This window comes from Neoarius graeffei, chromosome 6, assembly GCF_027579695.1.
Source record: "Neoarius graeffei isolate fNeoGra1 chromosome 6, fNeoGra1.pri, whole genome shotgun sequence".
Taxonomy (NCBI): Eukaryota; Metazoa; Chordata; class Actinopteri; order Siluriformes; family Ariidae; genus Neoarius; species Neoarius graeffei.
In genome coordinates this window covers 74814891-74824457 of record NC_083574.1, presented here as the reverse complement: position 1 = coordinate 74824457, position 9567 = coordinate 74814891, and the positions used below count along the sequence as shown (strand labels likewise).

General features: G+C 45.5%; 1 long non-coding RNA gene across 1 annotated transcript; it reads left to right on the top strand.

Annotated features, from left to right (window-relative positions):
* The first annotated feature begins 7913 nt into the window (after positions 1-7913).
* LOC132887515 (uncharacterized) lies at positions 7914-8345 on the top strand. The gene is made up of 3 exons (XR_009654843.1): positions 7914-7959; positions 8097-8158; positions 8254-8345. It is a non-coding gene; the product is annotated as an uncharacterized LOC132887515 (long non-coding RNA).
* Positions 8346-9567: the final 1222 nt, after the last annotated feature.

The window sequence follows — 9567 nt, the reverse complement described above, 5'->3', positions numbered from 1 at the left end:
TGCCGATACCCGTCAGCTGCCTCAGGAGTCCCGGAGGCCAACATGGCCTGATAGGACTCCTTCTTCAGCTTGACGGCATCCCTTACATTTGGTGTCCACCACCGGGTTCGGGGATTACCGCCACGACAGGCACCGGAGACCTTGCGGCCACAGCTCCAAACAGCTGCATCTACAATGAAGGTAGAGAACATGGTCCACTCAGACTCAATGTCCCCCGCCTCCCTCGGAAGCTGGGAGAAGCTCTCCCAGAGGTGGGAGTTAAAGACCTCCCCGACAGAGTGCTAGGCCAGATGTTCCCAGCAGACCCTCACCATATGTTTGGGCCTGCCAGGTCTGTCTGGCTTCCTTCTCCGCCAGTGGATCCAACTCACCACCAGGTGGTGATCAGTTGACAGCTCAGCCCCTCTCTTCACCCGAGTGTCCAAGACATAGGGCCGGAGATCCGATGAAACGACAACAAAGTCGATCATCGACCTCCGACCTAAGGTGTCCTGGTGCCACGTGCACTTATGGACACCCCTATGCTTGAACATGGTGTTCATTATGGACAAACTGTGATGAGCACAGAAGTTCAATAACAAAACACCACTCGGGTTCAGATCGGGGAGGCCGTTCCTCCCAATCACGCCCCTCCAGGTGTCACCATCGTCGCCCATGTGAGTATTGAAGTCCCCCATTAGAACAATGGAGTCCCCAGTCTAAGCACCTCTCAGTACCTCTCCCAGGGACTCCAAGAAGGCCAGATACTCTATACTGCTATTCGGCCCTTAGGCACAAACAGCAGCAAGAGCCCTCTCCCCAATCCAAAGGCACAGAGAGGTGACCCTCTCGTTCACTGGGGTAAACTCCAACACATGGCGGCTGAGCTGGGGAGCTATAAGCAAGCCCACACTAGCCCGCCGCCGTTCACCATGGGCGACTCCAGAGAAGTGGAGAGTCCAGCCCCTCTTGAGGAGCTGGGTTCCGGAGCCCAAGCTGTGCATGGAGGTGAGCCCGACTATCTCTAGCCAGTGCCTCTCAACCTCCTGCACAAGCTCAGGCTCTTTCCCCCCTAGAGAAGTGACATTCCATGTCCCAACAGCTAGCCGCTGTGTCTGGGGATCAGGTCGTCGAGGGCCCTGCCTTTGACTGCTGCCCAATCCACACTGCACCAGCCCCTTATGGCTACCTCTGTGGGTGGTGAACCCACAGGAGATTGGGCCTACATCACCACTTCGGGCTGAGCCCGGCCGGGCCCCGTGGGCAAAGGCCCGGCCACCAAGTGCTCGCATACGAGCCCCAACCCCAGGCCTGGCTCCAGGGTGGGGCCCCGGCTGCGCCATACCGGGCGACGTCATGGTCCTTGATTGATTATTCTTCATAAGGGGTTTTGGTGAACTGCTCTTGGTCTAACCTGTCACCTAGGACCTGTCTGCCTTGGGAGACCCTAACAGGGGCATAATGCCCCCGACAACATAGCTCCTAGGATCATTCAAGCACACAAACCCCTCCACCACAATAAGGTGGCAGTTCTAGGAGGGGGGCTCAAAAGTAACTGGACAAATTAAATAACTGTAAATAAAATGTTCATTTCTAATACTTTGTTGAAAACCCTTTGTTGGCAATGACTGCCTGAAGTCTTGAACTCATGGACATCACCAGATGCTGTGTTTCCTCCTTTTTAATGCTCTGCCAGGCCTTTACTGCACGGTTTTCAGTTGCTGTTTGTTTGTGGGCCTTTCTGTCTGAAGGTCAGTCTTTACCAAGTGAAATGCATGCTCAATTGGGTTGAGATCAGGTGACTGACATGGCCATTCAAGAATATTCCACTTCTTTGCTTTAAGAAACTCCTGGGTTGCTTTGGCTATATGTTTTGGGTCATTGTCCATTTGTATTATGAAATATCGACCAATCAGTTTGGCTGCATTTGGCTGGATTTGAGCACACAGTACAGTGGTGCTTGAAAGTTTGTGAACCCTTTAGAATTTTCTATATTCCTGCATAAATATGACCTAAAACATCATCAGATTTTCACACAAGTCCTAAAAGCAGATAAAGAGAACCCAGTTAAACAAATGAGATGAAAATATTATACTTGGTGATTTATTTATTGAAGAAAATGATCCAATATTACATATCTGTGAGTGGCAAAAGTATGTGAACCTTTAGGATTAGCAGTTAATTTGAAGGTGAAATTAGAGTCAGGTGTTTTCAATCAATGGGATGACAATCAGGTGTGAGTGGGCACCCTGTTTTATTTAAAGAACAGGGATCTATCAAAGTCTGATCTTCACAACAGATGTTTGTGGAAGTGTATCATGGCACGAACAAAGGAGATTTCTGAGGACCTCAGAAAAAGCATTGTTGATGCTCATCAGGCTAGAAAAGGTTACAAAACCATCTCTAAAGAGTTTGGACTCCACCAATCCACAGTCAGACAGATTGTGTACAAATGGAGGAAATTCAAGACCATTGTTACCCTCCCCAGGAGTGGTTGACCAACAAAGATCACTCCAAGAGCAAGGCGTGTAATAGTCGGCAAGGTCACAAAGGACCCCAGGGTAACTTCTAAGCAACTGAAGGCCTCTCTCACATTGGGTAATGTTAATGTTCATGAGGCCACCATCAGGAGAACACTGAACAACAATGGTGTGCATGGCAGGGTTGCAAGGAGAAAGCCACTGTTGTCCAAAAAGAACATTGCTGCTCGTTTGCAGTTTGCTAAAGATCATGTGGACAAGCCAGAAGGCTATTGGAAAAATGTTTTGTGGATGGATGAGACCAAAATAGAACTTTTTGGTTTAAATGAGAAGTGTTATGTTTGGAGAAAGGAAAACACTGCATTCCAGCAGAAGAACCTTATCCCATCTGTGAAACATGGTGGTGGTAGTATCATGGTTTGGGCCTGTTTTGCTGCATCTGGGCCAGGACGGCTTGCCATCATCGATGGAACAATGAATTCTGAATTATACCAGCGAATTGTAAAGGAAAATGTCAGGACATCTGTCCATGAACTGAATCTCAAGAGAAGGTGGGTCATGCAGCAACACAACGACCCTAAGCACACAAGTCGTTCTACCAAAGAATGGTTAAAGAAGAATAAAGTTAATGTTCTGGAATGGCCAAGTCAAAGTCCTGAGCTTAATCCAATCGAAATGTTGTGGAAGGACCTGAAGCGAGCAGTTCATGTGAGGAAACCCACCAACATCCCAGAGTTGAAGCTGTTCTGTACGGAGGAATGGGCTAAAATTGCTCCAAGCCGGTGTGCAGGACTGATCAACAGTTACCGGAAACTTTTAGTTGCAGTTATTGCTGCACAAAGGGGTCACACCAGATACTGAAAGCAAAGGTTCACATACTTTTGCCACTCACAGATATGTAATATTGGATCATTTTCCTCAATAAATAAATGATCAACTATAATATTTTTGTCTCATTTGTTTAACTGGGTTCTCTTTATCTACTTTTAGGACTTGTGTGAAAATCTGATATTGTTTTAGGTTATATTTATGCAGGAATATAGAAAATTTTAAAGGGTTCACAAACTTTCAAGCACGACTGTATGTCTCTGAATACCTCAGAATTCATCTGGCTGCTTCTGTCCTGTGTCACATCATCAATAAACACTAGTGACCCAGTGCCACTGGCAGCCATGCATGCCCAAGCCATCACACTGCCTCCGTCGTGTTTTACAGATGATGTGGTATGCTTTGGATCATGAGCTGTACCACGCCTTCGCCATATTTTTTTCTTTCCATCATTCTGGTAGAGGTTGATCTTGGTTTCATCTGTCCAAAGAATGTTCTTCCAGAACTGTGCTGGCTTTTTTAGATGTTTTTTAGCAAAGTCCAATCTAGCCTTTTTATTCTTGAGGCTTATGAGTGGCTTGCACCATGCAGTGAACCCTCTGTATTTACTTTCATGCAGTCTTCTCTTTGCGGTAGATTTGGATATTGATATGCCTACCTCCTGGAGAGTGTTGTTCACTTGGTTGGCTGTTGTGAAGGGTTTTCTCTTCACCATGGAAATTATTCTGCGATCATCCACTACTGTTGTCTTCTGTGAGTGTCCAGGTCTTTTTGCATTGATGAGTTCACCAGTGCTTTCTTTCTTTCTCAGGATGAACTAAACTATAGATTTTGCCACTCCCAATATTGTAGCAATTTCTCAGATGTTTTTTTTTCTGTTTTCCCAGCTTAAGGATGGCTTGTTTCACCTGCATATAGAGCTCCTTTGACCGCATGTTTTCTTCACAGCAAAATCTTCCAAATGCAAGCACCACACCTCAAATCAACTCCAGGCCTTTTATCTGCCTAATTGAGAATGACATAACAAAGGAATTTCCCACACCTGCCCATGAAATAGCCTTTGAGTCAATTGTCCAATTACTTTTGGTCCCTTTAAAAACAGGGTGGCACATGTTAAGGAGCTGAAACTCCTAAACCCTTCATCCAATTTTAATGTGGATCATAATTTGGATACCCTCAAATGAAAGCTGAAAGTCTGGACTTTATGTCCATGTCCATTATATAACTATAACTTGAATATGTTTCAGTAAACAGGTACAAAAAACAAAATTTGTGTCGGTGTCCAAATATATACGGTAGTGACATACTCAGAATGCTCGCCTGTCTGCCGCAGAATGGTAGGGGCCCTCGCGGTAAGCTGCGGTAAGGGTGCAGTTACAACTTGCAGCCATGGGGGCAGCATAACACTGAAGTAGGTTTTGTCAGTGGCCGCCAAAACATGTGCGCCCGCCATCTCTCCCTCTCCTTTCGTTGATAATCGGCGATTTGGTGATAGCAAATTACCTCTATTGCTAACTAATAACAGAGACAATTGAACGCATACGAGTTGATAATTGCACGCCACAAACTTGAGCAGATGCGCCAATTTCTCCTCTCACCTCCTTTCCTCCATGCAGCTGTTAAAAAAAAAATTGCAATTGCACAGTTTGTTTGGCATGCCCCGTCACTTAATTTTTTGTACAGACACTGCTGTTGTTTTGTAGGTGAAGACAGTTCGTCTGGTTATGTTAGTTATTAATAAATATCCCAACTTAATTTATAACATTAATATTCTAGCGCATGCCGATTCAGCTGATAACGAGATCATTAAACTGCACAGTATTCTCTAGCACACTTCCAGGATTTAAGTTAGAGAGGTGAAGTGGCTGTGCGTGATTTCGGTATTTAAAATAAATGTTGTTTGTATAAACGTAGTTCGGGAGGAAGCCTGCGGAGTGATTGACAGCTGTCATTACCTGCTCCCGCCTTCCCGGAGATTTAATCCCTCCTGCTCCTTTCACCTGTCATGCGCGAAGGCTTCTCGAATTGTCCCACCACCTCCCCCTTCTCCTCCATTTCACTAGAGCACCCAGCTGCAATTCCTCTATAGGGGTTGTGTGAAGCGGATCTCATCCTGTATGATCTCCGCTGAAAGCATCCAGGTACCGAGGCCAGCTGACATGCCAAACATGCTTACTGTACACCAAGCACTCAAGGGCGAACTAGTGAAACTTGGTTTATAATTTACGCTATTTTACGCATCTAATGACAAAAGTTAAGATAGGCTACTAAACTGTTGGGACAAAGGCTGAGCATTTTTGCACAAGTGGAATTTAAACACATAGCCTAGTTATCATGCAGTGACGTTTCATTTAATTTCTCAGCATTCCAGCTTAATGCACGGCAGAAATGACACTGCATGAAAAGTGGGATTTACGGGAGCAAACGGGACTGTAGATTTCTGTGGAATTTCAGGTTTATGACAATTTACAGCAATTTGCAGGCAACACTGAAAACTGCCATGAATTGTCGGAAATGGACGTGTAACTTGCTTTGGCAAGTTACACGTCCCCCATGGGGTCCCCCATGACCCCCCTTCCCCTAAGCCTAGGGAAGGCTATACAAATGCAAATCAGGATAGCAGGGGGAGTTCCCAGGTAACATTTTACTAAAAGGTATTAACTTAATTGTAAGAATTGTAGAATTGTAAGCTTTTTAAAACTGAGTTGCTGCACACAAGTCAAGTCAAGAAGGTTTATTGTCATTTAAGCCATACATAGTACACAGTGAGATGAAAAACTTTTACTAGTACTAAAAATAACAAAGACATGAATGCAACAATAATGTGTTTCAACAGTGTACTGTGAAAGTAGCAGCCAAGGGTATATGTCTATCAATAATAGCAACAGTACAAAACCTGTATATTGCTGGAATATTGATGGAAAAGGCAGTGAGGGAATTAACACAGAGAACATTTCCAAGTATCCACACAAACTGTTTGATGCACAGAAGAAGCGATGTGATGGCGTTATCAGAAATCTTGAAGGCTGATTGCCATGACAAAAGCATCATGGCCAGAAATTTCATCAAGTCTTCTGGTTTTTCACTTCTGGACTGATCACTTCCATGCCCCTCTCCATCTTGTATGTCTGGACAGGCTTCACTCTGCTCCTCAGCAAGGCTTTCCCCCTCTTCAGTCACATATGCAAATGTAAAACACACATTTAAATTCATATCCATGCAATAAATTACAATGCATGCAAATGCCCACATTCGACACCTCAAACGACCATACTCAGTACATGAATATGTCCATGTCAGAGTGAATAGGCCATCATTAGCATGGCCATTTTAGTATGAGACCAGTCAAATGACCACAGTCAGTGCAAGAATATGTCCATGGCAGAGTGAATAGGCACCGTTCGAACTATGGGGGTACTCGGGGTATCCGAGATCCCCTGAAACAGACATGAGATCCTTTGAAAACATGATTTGGGAAATGTTGGGGGGGTCTCTAAAATATTGGCAAAATGATGTTTATTGACATAGCAATCGTGTGTAACGGGAAGCATTTGCATATCCGAAGTGTTGTGTTCACATCAAAGATAAAATAAACCGATATGACAACGACTGCTGCTGCCAGGTTGGGGACACAAACTAGTAGAAAGGAAGTGTGCCAACAGTGCCAACACACTTCCTTTCTACTAGTTTGTGTCCCCAGAATTTTCCCATTGTTACCATTGGTAATGTTCCCGTTGCTATCATTGTTGATGCGAGGTTGTTTTTTGAACATGCCAATGCGGACATGATTTCCCCTGATGAGTTATGACTTCAGACGCGATGCGTGTGTGGAGGTGTGGAGTCCGCGTGATATGTGCGTAAGATAGGCTTCTCATGTGTTTGGAGAGCCGCACTCTGAGACAAGCGCAAGCACAAGCACCCCCCCCCCCCCCCAGGGAAAAAAGGGACCCCCCGAAAATATCGGCATAGTTTGAACACTGTGAATAGGCCATCGTTAACATGACCATTTGAGTATGAAAAGATTGTGAAAGTATAGTTTAAAAAAATCATATGCATCTCAAACTGCTGTTAAAAGAAGCCTAATCTGTGGCCTCTGTGTTTATTTCAGGGGAATCTTGAAATTACTTATAATTGAATTATTTAATTCAGTCAGTAAGCAGGAACTTCATACTTCTATATTCAAAAATATCCAAAATGGTTTATATCACAAACATGCGAGCATGTACCATATAACAATAACCTCGCATGTGATTGGACCAGGACCAGGCAGTCATGGGCGTGGCTCATACAGTATAAACAGGTGTACCGTAGCTTACCAGGTACCGTAGTTTTCATGTGCTCCGGAACTTTCTCTTGGTTTCTGGGATTTTTGCTGCTTGGTGATCTTCAATGGCTGGACGGCGCCTCGCGTTCTACTCTCCGTCGACTCCTGTGTCTGGACGCGATGGACCTGTGTCGGGAAGTCCGCAGATCGATGAGAGAAAACTGCTGTCTGTTCTCAGTGGGTTGTCTCGTCAGATTGCAGAGCTGACTACGTTCGTAACCGACAGATTCAACTCTATGGATGACAGATTCAACACCGTGGAAGACAGATTGACTGCTTTGGAGGGATGTAACTGGGGAAAACGCAAACTCCAGGAAGAAAAGACGGGTGCAGAGTCCCATGATTGCGGTAAGAATTTGTCCGGTGTCTGCTAGCTAAGCTAAATAGCCTAAAAGTAAGCATAGCAGCTAGCCCAAGCTAAAAGTAGCCAGTAGCTAGCTATGAGGGACAAGTGACTTAAAAATGTTGTTTTGTTCTTTTCATAGGAAACAGTACGCCGTCTTCACAACTCGGAGACAAACACTAGGCGATACGAGCCGGCGCAAGGGTAAGATTTAAAGAATATGCTTTCATTCTGTATGAGATACGTTAATAGATGCAGATCCTAGCCTGATCCTAACTGTAGCCATCTTGTTTTCACAGACTAACTTTGCCTCATAACGAAGCCGTGACAAGCTATTTAGTGCGGGCTTTGTCGACAAATCCAAATCTTCATGATGCTGACAAAGACAACATTGTGTGTAAGTAACAACTATTTCACTAAATATTATGGTAGCCTATACTGTCCTTTCTCTGCTGTCTACACTTCCCTTCTTCCTTTCCCTTATTAAGCTTAGCCTACTGCTACGTTGTTAATCGTACTCTCATTTGTTTTTCTAGCTGCCTGCAAGACATATTACGAAACCTTACGCAGGAGCTACAGATACCAGCAGCCTGATCTTTCATTGCAGGCGGAAGCAATGAAGTAGCCGGCTCGTAGTCGCTCCAGAAGAAAGAGGGTAAGATTTTTCAGTTTTGGTCAATGTGACTTTTTTTTCAGTGTTTTTCATGTGTTGTGTCCATACGCAGTGCATTGCTCAGTACTTATTCTCTTTATCGATCGTTTTTACAGCTGTTTGACGCGAGACGAGGTGTCTTTGCTATGGACGAGATGGATGTATGGCAGTGTGCTACCGTAGACCTGATGTCGGATGAGGAAAATGGGGTGGTGGATGGGGTGTCTGGGTGGATCATTAAGCCTCCGCCGTCCCGTAACCCGGAGCTCAGCGAACTATTGCCGCTTTTCCACTACAAACGCGGCTGAGCCATGCCGTGCTGAGTTGGGCTGAGTCGAGCTGAGTGGGGCTGTTGGAGTTGCATTTCGACTACAACCGTGCTGACCCGTGCTGGCTGGAAGTGGGTGGACACATTGGGTGGAGTTAGCGAAAGTGGGTGGACGTCATGTGATGTCGTTAAGCGGCGCAAACAGTGACATCAGTGATCTTTTAAGCGGTAGTCTCACAGCCCGGATAGTAAACAATAAACATGGAGGACATGTCTTGGTGCTGTGGCTTGTTGTCACCGACAACGCCAACAGATACTGGCAAGAGCATATAGATGAGACGAGGCGCATAAGGCTTCAGAAATTCTCGTAATTTGTAATTCTCCTTCTTCCGGGTTTACAGATCTCAGCGTGCTCGCGGGGCGTGTGAGGACACTCCTCCTCACCAATCAGTGCACAGGGGAGTGTCTGCTCACGCCCCCAGCCTCACTCAGCTCGGTTTGGCTCGCTTCAGCCCCACTCCAAAACCGTGCGAGTTTTGGGGGCTAAGCAGGGCTGAAGCGAGCTGAGTCGTGCTGTTTTAAGGTAGTCGAAACGCGAGCCGTGTCGGGCTGAAGTGAGCTGAAGCGAGCTGAAGTGAGCTGAAAAAGGGTAGTGGAAAAGGGCCATATGTGCTACCGGTACGCTGCAATCAA